Source organism: Entelurus aequoreus, linkage group LG26 (genome assembly GCF_033978785.1).
Source record: "Entelurus aequoreus isolate RoL-2023_Sb linkage group LG26, RoL_Eaeq_v1.1, whole genome shotgun sequence".
In the NCBI taxonomy this organism is placed as follows: Eukaryota; Metazoa; Chordata; class Actinopteri; order Syngnathiformes; family Syngnathidae; genus Entelurus; species Entelurus aequoreus.
Window position 1 is genome coordinate 6,644,351 of NC_084756.1, and position 16,169 is coordinate 6,660,519.

General features: G+C 38.3%; 1 protein-coding gene across 1 annotated transcript in view; it reads right to left on the minus strand.

Annotated features, from left to right (window-relative positions):
• The window catches only part of LOC133643282 (nerve growth factor-like), a 77,144-nt gene extending 64,646 nt beyond the window's left edge, over positions 1-12,498 (minus strand). The window contains exon 1 of the mRNA XM_062037766.1: positions 12,367-12,498. The gene's annotated coding sequence lies outside the window, so the exon portion shown is untranslated. The remainder of the gene's footprint in view (positions 1-12,366) is intronic.
• Between the last annotated feature and the right edge of the window lie 3,671 nt (positions 12,499-16,169).

Sequence of the window (16,169 nt, forward strand, 5' to 3'; positions counted from 1 at the left end):
GGGATGATGCTCGAAACAGATTTTCCCAGTTGTTCGATAAGAAAAGAACCGAGTCCTCGGACTCAAACCCCTTTTTGAGAACCGGTACCTGTTATCGAGACCACTATAGTAAAGAAAAAGAGTTGGTTCTTTATTCAAATCCCTGGGAACGAATCCCAAATGGGCAATGTTATGCCCATTTGATTGTAGACTCTTACTCACACTTTGTGGCGATATGAAAATACTATGCGTCATTAGTCTGGCCACTTCCGGGTTGGCGAGTCAGTTCAGTTCATGAGACAATTGAGAAGTAGACAAGTTGTGTTAGCTCTTCAAGCCTTGGAAAAGATAAGTCTGTAAGTAAACGGTTTAACTTGTTTATGTAACTTAATATTAAGGTGGAAAGTGGTTCCATTTGATACAAAGATGTTTATTGAAAAACGATTTTAGTGCACTGTTTCAATGGATGTTTTGAGGACTTAAAATGACTGCCAGTCGTGTATTTCCACCATCGAAATAGTTTCAACACTCAGAAGTATTTGTTTGATGATAGTACTGTATATTTGTGTGAAGCTAACATTTACAAATTGTGTATTACATTTGAGTATGTTAATTGAATCACATAGCTTATACATTTGTCATTGTGTGTATTTCAGTTTAAAAAAAAAAAAAAACAGTCCAGTGAAAGACAAAAGTAAAGATAGGAAAAGACAAAGCAAGATCACCAACAATAAAGAGCCTAAATGGATTAATCTGCTTTGGAACTTTATTAGACGTCTTGGATTGTTTGTTAGCTGTCTGCCTGTGTGTGTAGTTAGTATGTTCCAATAGCAGCAGAAGTGCACTTTTTGGAGAGCTGTATTATTTTCAGTTTTGTGCCCAAGGGACTGATTTTATTTAACACTATATTATTATTTATACACCTATAGTGATCACAGAGACAGGTTGTTTGTGTGTTACTGTATATATTTGTTTTTCTGAAAAATCCCACTTAATATACTTTGGGTAACAACAGTCAATATTTTTTTTTTTTTTTTTTTAGGGGGGTAGCAGTCAATATTTATTTATTTATTTATTTTTTTTTTTTTCTTATAAAATAAAAGTGAGCTTTTGTTAAACCAAATATTGTGTTTTTTTCCATATACAACAACCTATCTGGATTCGATAAGAGAATCGATAAGGAATCGGTTCGATAAGAGGATTCGATAATGGGCTCGAACTCGATAATTTCTTATCAAACATCATCCCTAGAGTCCACTAATGTCCAATGGTTGTTCCAAAGTTCTTGGTCCTTCTAGCTCGTGTATATTGGTCCTGACTTTGTTCTCTGACTGTCCTCAAATGACAGAGAAGCCATAACGAGCAGGAACAATCAGCCAGAGCAGACGGTACGGATCATCTTCCAGAGTTGTGTTTGTTTCCCAAACATCTTCAGCCTCTTGACGCCTGCAGACATCTTCTGTGTGCTTGGAAACTTTAGCAATAATCCCAGCGTCTAACGACTGGGTTGCTCACGTGTCCCATGACTCCAGACCTGGGTCACTCCTGTCAGATGTTTGGAGGACATCACCGTTCTCCTTTCTAAGACTAGGCTAGTTTAGGCAGGTTCCACCATGTGTGGGCCAGAAGATGACTAGATCATTAACACCATTCATGTAAATAGTTGAATATTCAGTCAGGGCAAGAATGCATCATGTGGTGCTCCTCAGATGGCTAAAGACTGGAGACAAACACTAATTTACAAATGATAGACCTGTTTCTTTACTTCCACAAATTTCTAAAATCATAGAAAAACTGTTCAATAACAGATTAGAGAGTTTCATAAACAAACATAGAATACTCGCTGAGAACCGATATGGATACAAAGTTTCAACTTCCAAGGCTTTAATGGAAATTACAGAAGAAATGACCAATGCTGTAGATCAGTGGTCCCCAACCTTTTTGTAGCTGGGGACCGGTCAACGCTTGAAAATGTGTCCCACGGACCGGGGGGAGAAGGGGGGTGGGGGGTGTAATTTGTTTTATTTATTTATTTATTTATTTTTTTTTAAATAAAGAAATACAATCATGTGTGCTTACGGACTGTATCCCTGTAGACTGTATTGATCTATATTGCTATATAATGTATATATTGTGTTTTTTATGTTGATTTAATTTTAAAAAAATAAAAAAATATTTCTTGCGCGGCCCGCAATCCAATACCAATCGGTCCGCGGACCGGTACCGGTGGTTGGGGACCACTGCTGTAGATGTTAAAAATGTGCTGACAGTGTTTATGGATCTAACTCAAGCATTTGACACAATTAATCACAATATTTTACTAAAAAAATTGGAATGGTATGGAATCAGAGGGTTGGTCTTAAACTGGGTTAGAAGCTACTTAACCAACAGGAAGTAATACATGAAGATAGGAGAACACACTTCTACTACACTAAACATATCTTGTGGTGTACCTCAGGGATCAATACTTGGACCAAAATGGTTTATTCTTTATATAAACAACATTTGTAAAGTTACAAAGGACTTAAAGTTAGTTTTATTTGCAGATTATACAAGTGTGTTTTGTTCAGGAGAGAACACACAGAAGATAACACAAATAATAAAAGATGCTTCGACAAAAACAGTATCTTTAAATCTCAGTAAAAGTAAAATAAAGATATTTGATAATAGTAGAAGAGAAAGTCTAACACAAACAAAAATAGACGGAGTAGACATTGAAAGGGTAAAATAGAACATATTGTGGGAGTAATAATAGATGATAAAATGAACTGGAAACCTCATGTAAAAAATATACAACATAAATTATACAACATAAAGTAGCAAGAAACACGCCAATAATAATCAAATAAAATGTGTTGTGGACCAAAAATGACTTTATATAATTTACTGCTCACTAGTGCTACATATCTGATTATTGTGTAGAAATATGATGACATCATGACAAAAGTAGACTTATTCACTAACCGTGTTACAACAAAGATGAGTTATAATAAAACATCAAGTTGGATATAGAGAACATACAAACACTTTATTTATTGAATGGAGAATACTGAAATTCCACGACAGTGAATGTGCAAACAGCTAAAACGATGCAAACTATAACCTGCGAGCCAAGAATGTACAACAATTCTTCTCCACTAAAGAGGAGAAATATCATGTTAATGTCATGTAAAACATTTGTATGCACGTACAAGACTTAAAAGCTTTAGTATATCAGTATGTGGAATGAAATGATGGAATGGATTATTAAACAAAGTACTAATATGATCCACTTCAAGAAACTCTTCAAACTTAAAGTGTTTACAAAGTACAAAGAAGAAAATAAACATTCTGAATTCATTTCATTCATCCAGTCATTTTCTAGATCATCTTACTCATCTCACCATATGAAATATAACTTATGTATTTATAATGTCATTACTTATGGAGTATATTGTGAATAAACTGAGAACAGGAAGTGAACAAAAGTGTGAGCAACTGCTATGTAAAGGAAAAGGGGTAGGATTAAATAAGCTCTGCTTCTTCCTACTCCTTTTCCAACATGTTGAATAGACAAACTGGAAATTGTGATGTATCATGTTGTATGCATGCATGTGTGATGTATCATGTTGTATGCTTGCATGTGTGATGCATCATGTTGTATGCATGCATGTGTGATGTATCATGTTGTATGCATGCATGTGTGATGTATCATGTTGTATGCATGCATGTGTGATGCATCATGTTGTATGCATGCATGTGTGATGTATCATGTTGTATGCATGCATGTGTGATGTATCATGTTGTATGCATGCATATGTGATGCATCATGTTGTATGCATGCATGTGTGATGTATCATGTTGTATGCATGCATGTGTGATGCATCATGTTGTATGCATGCATGTGTGATGCATCATGTTGTATGCATGCATGTGTGATGTATCATGTTGTATGCATGCATGTGTGATGTATCATGTTGTATGCATGCATGTGTGATGCATCATGTTGTATGCATGCATGTGTGATGTATCATGTTGTATGCTTGCATGTGTGATGTATCATGTTGTATGCATGCATGTGTGATGTATCATGTTTTATGCATGCATGTGTGATGTATCATGTTGTATGCATGCACGTGTGATGCATCATGTTGTATGCATGCACATGTGATGTGTCATGTTGTATGCATGCATGTGTGATGTATCATGTTGTATGCATGTATGTGTGATGTATCATGTATGCATGCATGTGTGATGTATCATGTTGTATGCATGCATGTGTGATGCATCATGTTGTATGTATGCAAGTGTGATGCATCATGTTGTATGCATGCATGTGTGATGCATCATGTTGCATGCATGCATGTGTGATGTATCATGTTGTATGCTTGCATGTGTGATGTAGCATGTTGTATGCATGCATGTGTGATGTATCATGTTGTATGCATGCATGTGTGATGTATCATGTTGTATGCTTGCATGTGTGATGTATCATGTTGTATGCATGCATGTGTGATGCATCATGTTGTATGCATGCATGTGTGATGTATCATGTTGTATGCATGCATGTGTGATGTATCATTTTGTATGCATGCATGTGTGATGTATCATGTTGTATGCATGCATGTGTGATGTATCATGTTGTATGCATGCATGTTGTAAATAAACTCAAACTCAAGTCAACTCTTCCACTTATTGTACAGATTGTGGGGACAAGCAGAATGTTTGGCAACAAGAAGAAGGCTGAAGGTTGGTGAGAACTATCAGGAACATGCTGAACACATAAGCAATCTTCCAAAATACTACTTAGCACAACAATCATTGGACAGTGTTCATGAGATTTTGGCCTTGGCCTGCTTAGTATGCCACAGAAGTTTCTACTGTAAGACTTTTGGACTGCTGAGTTCACGTGTCAAGCAGAACATTCTGGAAAGAGGAATGACAGCTGGAAGACGGCGAAGCTGGAAAGATGATTGATGACTGCGTTGCTGAAGTTGTTGAGAATATTTTGTGCATTGTGTGAAAAATGATAAAAACAACATTTGCTTAAGCTGCAGTTGTTTTCAGTTAATTATGGCACTTGATTGCATCACCACTTTGAAACTAGCTCAGTCCCAATGAAGAGACAAACTAATGTTGTGTTACAGACATGTCACATATTATTGTTCTGTGCCAAATACTCATCTTCACAAATATCACACTTTCCTTTCAAGGAAACAAGGGCAATATCTTCAGTGAGGTCCTGGCAGCGTCTCAAAGACTATCTTCATCAATGTAGGCCATGTCCACAAAATCCAGGGATTTGCTAAACCCACAAGCAGTGAAGTTGTCACGTTGTGTAAATGCTAAATAAAAAGAGAATACAACAAATCCTTTTCAACTTATATTCAATTGAATAAACTGCAAAGACAAGATATTTCATGTTCACACTGAGAAACTTTGGTATTTTTTGCAAATATTAGCTCATTTGGAATTTGATGCCTGCAACATGTTTCAAAAAAGCTGGCACAAGTGGCAAAAAAGAGTGAGAAAGTTGAGGAATGCTCATCAAAGACTTATTTGGAACATCCCACAGGTGAACAGGCTAATTGGGAACAGGTGGGTGCCATGATTGGGTATAAAAGCAGCTTCCATGAAATGCTCAGTCATTCACAAACAAGGACGGGGCGAGGGTCACCACTTTGTCAACAAATGTCTGAGCAAATTGTTTAAGGACAACATTTCTCAAGCAGCTATTGCAAGGAATTTAGGGATTTCACCATCTACGCTCCGTAATATCATCAAAAGGTTCAGAGAATCTGGAGAAATCACTGCACGTTAGCCATGATATTACGCACCTTGGATCCCTCAGGCGCTATTGCATCAAAAAGCCACATCAGTGTGTAAAGGATATCACCACATGGGCTCAGGAACACTTCAGAAAACCACTGTCAGTAACTACAGTTGGTCGCTACATCTGTAAGGCCAAGTTAAAACTCTACTATGCAAAGCCAAAGCCATTTATCAACAACACCCAGAAATGCATCCGGCTTTGCTGGGCCCGAGCTCATCTAAGATGGACTGATGCAAAGTCCACATTTCAAATTGTTTTTTGGAAACTGTGGACGTCGTGTCCTCTGGACCAAAGAGGAAAAGAACCATCCGGACTGTTGTAGGGTGAAAGTGTAAAAGCCAGCATGTGTGATGGTATGGGGGTGTATTAGTGGCCAAGACATGGGTAACTTACACATCTGTGAAGGCACCATTAATGCTGAAAGGTACATACAGCTTTTGGAGCAACATATGTTGCCATCCAAGCAACGTTATCATGGACGCCCCTGCTTATTTCAGCAAGACAATGCCAAGCCAGGTGTTCCAACAGCATGGCTTCATAGTAAAAGAGTGCGGGTACTAGACTGGCCTGCCTGTAGTCCAGACATTGAAAATGTTTGAATGCTAAAATATGAGAAGGGAGACTGTTGAACAACTTAAGCTGTACATCAAGCAAGAATGGGAAAGAATTCCACTTCAAAAATGTGTCTCCTCAGTTCCCAAACCTTTACTGAGTGTTGTTAAAAGGAAAGGCCATGTAACACACTGGTAAAAATGATTTACATGCAAAAAACAACAAAGTTTCTCAGTGTGAACATGAAATATCTTGTCTTTGCAGTCTATTCAATTGAATATAAGTTGAAAATGATTTGTTGTATTCTCTTTTTATTTACCATTTACACAACCTGACAACTTCACTGATTTTGTAGTTTGTACATGGCAGTTGTGTGTTTGTGTGTTTTGGCCTTTGGTCTACACCAGGGGTCACCAACGCCGTGCCCGCGGGCACCAGGTCGCCCGTGAGGACCAGATGAGTCGCCCGCGGGCCTGTTCCAAAAAAAAAAATAAATAAATAAAAATAAAAAATAAAAAATAAATTAAATTAAATCTATATAGAAAAAACACAAGATACACTTTCAATCAGTGCATCAACACAAACAACCTCCCCCATGTACACTCATCCACACCCACTCACACAAAAGGGGTTATTTCTTTCTGCTACCAATATTCTGGTTCCCACAACATAGACAACACATCTGCAAGGGACACAGTCCCTGAAGCACACATGATTGTATAGGCTGCTGGTCCACTAACATTTTCATTAATTACTATTTTTTATGTAATTATTTTTATATTGTTTTACTTTCTTTTTTATCCAAGAAAATGTTTTTTATTTATTTATCTTATTTTATTTTATTTTTTAAAAAAGGGCCTTATCTTCAACAGACCAGGTTGTCAATGAAATTAGATTTGTTTAAAGGGTTTTTTAACCAGGCCCAGTCCAGATAATGTCCAAGTCGGACTCAGCAACACACACCTTCATTCATGTACACAGAAAAAAATTAGGGAACACAACAGATTGCATATAATTTATAAACAAAATTACATTTTCAAAATAAGCATTTATGTACAGTCCAGATTATGTCCAGGTCACTCAAATTAGGAAACACAACAACAGATATCATATAATCTATAAACATAATTATACTTTCAAAATAAGCCTTTGAGGACTTCTCATCTTTTTTTTAATGTTTTTTGGCATCATTATCGTTTTCAACCATGTAACTTTCTAAAGTTAGAAAATACTGAATAAATGTTTTAAAGAAAGTAATAATAAGTGAATATCTGTTTTTGCCCTTAAAAATAAACATTTTACAGAGTACTATAATTAAATTGACTAAATCATGATTGTCAATGAACTCTCCTACAATAACAGAAACCACATTAAGCTTCATAAACAAACCAAACCTTAAACACATTTTTTCAACTTCCACCCAAAACAAAGACACAATATGACAATACCAAAACAAATGCAGGGTGGATTCAGGCTCCTGACAACAAAATCGGCAATCATCTGACTCTGTCATATTCCATAATTTTAACATTTTCCCTGTGGGTAAAAAGTTATAAATAATTTTAATTTGAAAACAACGATTTTGCACATTGATAGTGGTTTTATAGATTAGTTTGAATATGGCATCCCATGGCAACGGGCAGTCAAAAAAGTCCTCCCATTTTACATTCAAAGATTTCTTTATTAAAAAAAAGTTATATATTTTTCTATTTATTTTAGTTCCTTTTTGCCAACTAGAATTTCTTATTAGAGGTTTACAAACTAATAATTTAGTAGTTCCATAATTAATTATTTGTTTCCATCTTTTCCCAATTACTCCAGTTAGTTGATAAAATGAAAAGCTTGAACAAGCATCACCATACATAGCTCTAAATTCATCATACTTCATAATTTTACCATTCTCATTGATAATATCATTGACAAAAATGATTCCTCTTTCAAAATTATTTTTCCAAAAGAGAGGCTTTCCATCTATTACAATATTAGAGTTCATCCATATTAACTGCTGCAAAATATCGTCTCTTTTTTCTGGCACATAAAATTGAAAACACACCTATGAGTGGATTGTTTCCTTTATGAACCCCGCCATGTTTCCCAGCAGACTCTCTGGGAGGGGATCACTTGTAAAAAAGGATACAATTTCTTTTGATATAGTACATGTTTTTTGTCCAACAGGACATTTGTGTACCACTCAATGTTTAAATACATCTTTGGAACAATTGATGCTTTTAAAGACAGACACATAGCTTCAAGGTTGAGAAGTTTCAGGCCCCCATATTCATACTCTTTGTACAAAACCTTTCTTTTAATCTTTTCTGGTTTGCCGTTCCAGACAAAATCGAAGACCCTCCGCTCATAAATCTTAAAAAAGTTTTGTGATGGAGCTGGTAATGACAAAAACAAATAAATAAATTGAGGAATAATTAACGAGTTGGCAATAGACATTTTACCATACAAGGTTAGGGATTTCCCTTTCCATAATTGCATAATTTTGTCCAGCTTTCTTAGTCGATTATCATAATTTACTGAGCCTAGATCTTCCAAATTTTCTGGGACAACAACACAAGTATGTTAACTGGTCCATCTGTCCACAAAACAGGCACTTTGCATTCCATTCGAAAGGATGTTCCCTTTAGATTTCCGATCCTTAACATTTTACATTTATCATAATTAAGCTTAAGGCCAGATTGCTGTGAAAATATGTCCAAAAGATTAAGAAGGTTCCGCAAACAATGAGGAAAAATCTTATCTTTGTGAATCAGCCTTTTCTGACATGAACTTCATCAAGAACAAACACAGAACACGCCTCACTGATGCACATCTGCAAGACTCACTCAGAGTTGCAGTGTCAAGTTACACACCAGAGTACAACACACTAGTTAACAGCATGCAATGCCAGGCTTCCCACTAACTGACAAAGAAACAGATAACAGATTTGGTGTCCAGTTCAAAGTTTGACATGATTTAAAAATTTGAGAGTTTACTTTTGTATTTTACATGAGTTATTATTTGTACAAACATGGTGCAAAGTAATTCATGATTTGTTAAAAAATGTTAGTGGCTAGCTAGTTAAAATGGGATATTGTGATTTCACAAGACTGTCTTAGAAGTGATCATTTGAAAATGTTCAATTTGAAAAATGTGCACTTAGAGAAAATGTAAAAATAAAGTGTTGCATATTGATATTTATCTGTTTCTATATATATTTATTGTGAGAAATCATTAAGATGATCAGTGTTTCCACAAAGATAAATATCATTAATTATTAATAATAACAGAGTTAAAGGTAAATTGAGCAAATTGGCTACTTCTGGCAATTTATTTAAGTGTGTATCTAACTGGTAGCCCTTCGCATTAATCAGTACCCAAGAAGTAGCCCTTGGTTTCAAAAAGGTTGGTGACCCCTGGTCTACACACATTTACTAACACTGACATGTTTGTTTCAGAGACCAACTTGCTTGCTCAGAATCGCTGAAATGATGCGACTCAAGGATTTATTTCAGCTATCAGCTTAACTGCAGGGCAACAAAGTCAAGTTCAGGTAAATATTTTAGGGCAGGTGTGCTCTTCTTCTCAGCATCTAGCTCCTCAGTAGTCTGGGTAGTCACTGACCAGTTCATGGCCATTACCCAGAGTTCATGACCATTACCCAGAGTTCATGACTATTACCCAGAGTTCATGACCATTACCCAATTGCAAGATCATACATGGAACATTTTAATGTCAACTGGTGTGACGGCAAGGAAACAAGCGTTTCTTCTTTTCATCTTGATATCAGCACTTCATTATGAGGTCATGTTGGATCCACATCACTTACAGAACAAAATAAGAACCTCTTTGAGGAACCATGTGATGCTGTCTTCACTAAATAACTTTTGAGTTACTAGTAGTGTTGTCCCCATACCAATATTTGGGTGCCGGTACCAAAATGTATTTCCATACTTTTCTAAATAAAGGGGAGCACAAAAAAAATATCATTATTGTCTTTATTGTAACAACAAATGTTAGTGTACATGAAACATATGTTTATTATTGTCATTTAGTCCTTAAATAAAATAGTCAACATACTAGACAACTTGTCTTTTAGTAGTAAGTAAACAAACAAAGACTCCTAATTAGTCTGCTGACATATGCAGTAACATATTGTGTCATTTATACACCTATTATTTTGTACACATTATGAGGGACAAACTGTAGAAAATGGATTATTAATCTACTTGTTCATTTACTGTTAATATCTGCTTATTTTCTGTTTTAACATGTTCTATCTACACTTCTGTTAAAATGTAATAATCACTTATTCTTCTCTTCTTTGATACTTGACATTAGTTTTGGATGATACCACATATTTAGGTATCAATCTGATACCAAGTAGTTACAGGATCATACAAGAAAATATAATACCAAATAAACCAATAATAATATGGTTAAGAAGTACTGATGTAAAGGGTAGGTGTCGCGCTGTTTTCTGTTTTAACATGTTCTATCTACACTTCTGTTAAAATGTAATAATCACTTATTCTTCTTTTCTTTGATACTTTACATTAGTTTTGGATGATACCACACATTTAGATATGGATCCGATACCAAGTAGTTACAGGATCATACATTGGTCATATTCAAAGTCCTCATGTATCCAGGGGCATATTTACTGACTTTATAAAAATAATATGAATTAATATGATGCTAAAAAATATCAATGTAATCATAGTAGTATCGACTAGATACGTTCTTGTACTTGGTATCATTACAGTGGATGTCAGGTGTAGGTCCACCCATGGCATTTGTTTACATTGTGACGGCGGTGAGCTATTGTATCCTCCTACGGTGTGTAGTGAAGCATGTTTAGCTATTCTTCCTCCTCCAGTGATAATGCTACTTGTAAGAAACACTGTGGATTGATGTTAGCCGCTAGCCAGCTAGCCATGTCTTAAAGCAGCTCTTCCTGAGAGTGTTTCAGTGTTATAACTTCACCTTTATCTTTACTTTTTACACCAAAATGCGTCCGTTCTCCCTTTTCTGTCCACACACTGTGTCTGCTTGTACGTACTCTGTGTGTGTGCACTGCCCAACATGCTCCTCCACTCATAAAACCAGCAATGACACCACGTGACGCGTGCCCGTAAAATGAATACATTGGGAACTGGTACTTTTCAAACAGAGTATAGTACAGTTTTTGATTCATTATTACTGGTATACTATACTAGTACAGGTAAACCGTACAAGCCTAGTTACTAGACCACAAGGAGCTTCATGACAAGTTCTGAGGTTTAAGACTAGAATGATGGACTAGTCTTGGTCACACAGGTTGTTTTGTTGTCCACATTTTTAACAGCTTTTCCTTTCAATGCAACCAAAGATGAGAGCATCACTCCACCTTCTCTTAATCCCACTTTGGTGGCACTAAAATGTCATGAGAAGTACATTTGCCATTGCTATGGTTAGCACTTTTAGTGCCCAGAGGAAGATGACGTTCAAACTATGAACCAACAAGAGTCTATTTCCAGGAAAGTGTTGATCCTGAAGAAGACACCCAAATAGTAGCAAGTCTTCTCTGGTATAATCGCCTGCTATTATGACAAGAATGCAATTCATCTGAGCTCTGTGGCATAATTTGAGGAAATTGCCCCGCAGCTACTTTCTTGTTTCCACGCCAACATACCACACAAACCCCAGGAACTCGCTAGGAATTTTTTTGATTTTTTTTTTTGTTACCTCCAGTGCAAGAGGAGGAGAAGCGGCTCAGTGTAACCCGATGAGGCCGCCGATGCGCCTCAGCGGTCTGGCAGGGGATGGAGGGGTCCCTAGTGGACCTGATCGACAACACCCGACTGAAGGAGAGTCTCAGGACTACGGCAGGTTGCATTCAAAGACACATTCTGAGACAGGACTCGTGGATATAAATATCAGAACGTTTCTGAAGCACCTGAAAAGGATCAAGTCAAATAAATCTAATTTCTTTCAGTCTGTTGCAACACATGTTCAATGGTCCACTTTTAGGCGCTTGTCAAAAAGTGTTGTACCTCTGCAAAGGTGTCCCTCGATGCTCCTCAGGAGAAGGATTGAAATATATTCCAGAGTCCACAGGTTTCTGCAGAGGAGACCAGCACATTCTTTGTCATTTGTCCCCTCTGAGATCTGCACTTGTTGGAAACTTGTTCTGATTGTGAGCTCGCACTGCAAAGACGCTGGGAAAGTTTCCTGTCAGGTCCTAGTGCCTGCCTCCCCAAGGGCCTCTCCAGGTCTCACACTTTTTAAAACGATACTTTGAAAAGCTGAAGAGGAAAGGCATGTAGAGTATTTTCTTCTTAGCCACGTTATTAAAGTGTCCTGTAAAGACTTGTGCTCCTTAATCGCTCCATAAAAGACTAGTTGAGCTCATGGGGTTGATTTTAAACACCAGCGGGTGTGACAAGAAGTACAGAAGAGGCCCTTTTTTTCTGTAAAATCAGCAAAAACAATCACAACCAAACTGTTTCAGGTCAAATTTAAACAGGAACCCAAGGATGCAGACTGACGGTGAGTAAAACAATTATTTTACTTCAGGAAAATGACTCACGACAATGATCCAAACAGGAGATGAGAACAAGCGACAGTGCGAAAAAGAGAAAACAAAATGAGCAGCGTGGAAAAAAGAACAAAAGCTACTATATACAAATAACTAGACTTGAGTTGCAAGACGTGCAAACTACCACACGACACCAGGCTGGATGGCACTGGGAAAAGCCACTAAAGTAGGTATCAAAAACTCGGGAAGCATTGGAAACTTCTGGCGTGTAGAGTCGAGGAGCGGGTGGCGGTGTCTGCAGACCCACTGGAGAGGATGGCGGCGTCTGCAGACCCACTGGAGAGGATGGCGGCGTCTGCAGACCCACTGGAGAGGATGGCAGCGTCTACAGACCAACTGGAGAGGATGGCAGCGTCTGCAGACCCACTGGAGAGGATGGCGGCGTCTGCAGACCCACTGGAGAGGATGACAGCGTCTACAGACCCACTGGAGAGGATGGTGGTGTCTGCAGGCCCACTGGAGAGGATGACAGCGTCTACAGACCAACTGGAGAGGATGGCGGCGTCTGCAGACCCACTGGAGAGGATGGCGGCGTCTGCAGACCCACTGGAGAGGATGGCGGTGGGGCCTCAATGGGAAAGGTGAGAGATGTGCCTCCCCCCTCAAGGGACGGATCCCAGAAGTCCCCAAAGAGACCAACAGACGACAGGGATGGGTGAAAGGAAGCTTGAAAAGAGGCCAAACTTCTTCAATGCGGCCATCAGTGCCAAAATCTTGTTAAGCCTCTCTGCCAAATCTCTGCTTGGTCACTCACTGGTTGGATCATTTCTGTCACGGGGTGGTGAGCGTTGCTTTGGCGTGACTCCAAGGATGCAGAGAACGGCAGGCGGAATGCAAGTAAAACACAATTTATTGCTTACAGGGGAAGCATTGGTCTCAAAAGAAGAATGATCCAACACTGAAGGAGGGACCCAGGTGGAACTAAATAGAACTAAGACATGAACAGAAAGTAAAGGTGCTGGAAAACACAGAGACCAAACAGGAAACACTGACAAAAAAAGAGCACCAGGACAGTAAGTGATTCTAAACACAGGAACACCCAAACATAACCAAACGGTCAGTAGCACTTCTGACAGCAGATTCTTAGAGAAACTCATCTTCAACAAGCAGTTCAGTTCAGTTCGCTTGGGAAGAAACACAAATCTCTGGTCTGTGTTTCAAACAGCCATTAATAGAAAGTCAAGAACTTTGGAGGATTTCTAGTATTTGGAGTAAAAAATGTGACATGTGCCTGTCCTCCAATTTAGCGAGCTCCTCCCCTTAGGTTCCTTGTTTTGGTGCCAAAAAATGCTTCAGTATGGATTCGATATTTTTTTCTCCTTCACGACTTTTGACAACAACGATCTGAAGTGAACTGCACCACTTGGTAGAACAAGTGTCCACATGAGATTTGAACAATGTGAAAGAGAGAAGACTTCCGCTTGACCTGCTTGAGGGGTGGGGGGTGGTCTCGTGGGGGCCCGGTTGCTGGTGGGGTGGAGGCGGTCTTCCTGTCTGGTTACAGGAAGTCTCTGGGCCCCCCGGGCGGGGCGTCCCACCTTTCTGCCTGTGTGGGGTGTGGTCTCTCGCTGGCTTGAGGTCTGGCTGTCCCCTGCATCTCCCGTGCCTTGTCCTCTGCCGAAATGGGTTAGGGTTAGGGTTAGGGGTACTAACATTAGGGGTAGGGGTTAGGGTTACTAACATTAGAGTTAGGGTTAGGGGTACTAACATAAGGGGTAGGGGTACTCATATTAGGGGTAAGGTTAGGGTTACTAACGTTAGAGTTAGGGGTACTAACATTAGGAGTAGGGGTATTAACAAAGTCAAACATTGGGCAATTTGAGAACTTGATTAAGGAAACTTCTACTGAAATCAGTCAAAAAATAACCTTCTTATGTGGAGACTTTAACTTTGACCTCTTGAACCCTAACACACAAAAGTCCATAGATGACTTTCTAGACACAATGTATAGTCTGAGTTTATATCCTAAAATCACAAGGCCAAGCAGAATCTAAGGACACTTATTGATAATATGTCTACTAAGGATTCTGATGATAATACCACAAGTGGCCTGCTAATATCCGACATCAGTGATAATCTGCCAGTTTTCATCATCTACAACGGAAACTACAAGAAGAGGAACATGGATGACAAAAATACTTTTCGAAGAATATGTACAGAACAAAGTATGCCAGCTTTCAAAAATGATCAGAGAAGACAGAGTTGGGACAATGTCTACAGTGAAAATGAAGTAGCTGAGGCATATGGCATTTGTTTTAATAGCTTGGAGATGCTTTATGACAAACACTGTCCATTGAAACAACTTAGTAAAAAGCAAAATAACAAATAATCAACCATGGATGACAAATGGACTGAGGAATGCTTGCAGAAAGAAGAATACACTATATAGAACACAGTGTTGGGTTAGTTACTGAAAACTAGTAACCAGTTACAATTACTAGTTACTTAATTTCAAAATTAACTCAGTTACTAACTCAGTTACTTACACCAAAAAGTAATGCGTTACTGTGAAAAGTAACTATTTATTTACTTCTTTTTTTTTTTTCTTTTTTTTTTTTTAAAGCGCCCATTAATGCCCTTTTAGCCTTCATTACAATACCGTTATTGCACTGGAGAATAATACAATCTGTTGATCAACTTGACATGCATTTTTATTTTCCTTTTAACATAATTAACGAAAAACAGTGCAACATAAAAAGGCATTTCTCCTTTCTTTAAACCTGGACCAATGACCATTAATAAAAAACAACTTTAAGTGCAACATAAGAAGGCACATCATCTTCCTTGAAACATAGATAGTGAAATAAAGCCTGACATCTGGAGGGATGCTGCTGTCTTCCACACTTGGAGCCATGGATTGTAGAATCCTTGTTTTCAGTGGCAGGATCATTGACACAGATGGTGAAGTTTCAGTGCTCAGTAGAGATGTAACACTTTTGAGGGGTTTAAGCACCTGGAGGACCTCCTCTGCCACTCTCACATCATCATCAGACAGGTTGATGATGTCTTTGACATTTGTCTTCAGGGTCTTGTGGGTCAATGCAGAGTATATAGCTGCCTGCTGCTCCAACATATAAGTGGAGTTCCACCTCATTAGGACATCATGTATGAGCTTTATGAGTAGGCAGCTTTAGCATTTCTTGCTTTGTCTTAAGCACATGAGCAGCTGTTGTGCTTGGGTGGAAGTAGGAAACCTCCTTCCTGATCCTCCCAAGGAGGCGCTCCATCCTATTGACTGAGATGTGATGCCAAATTCAC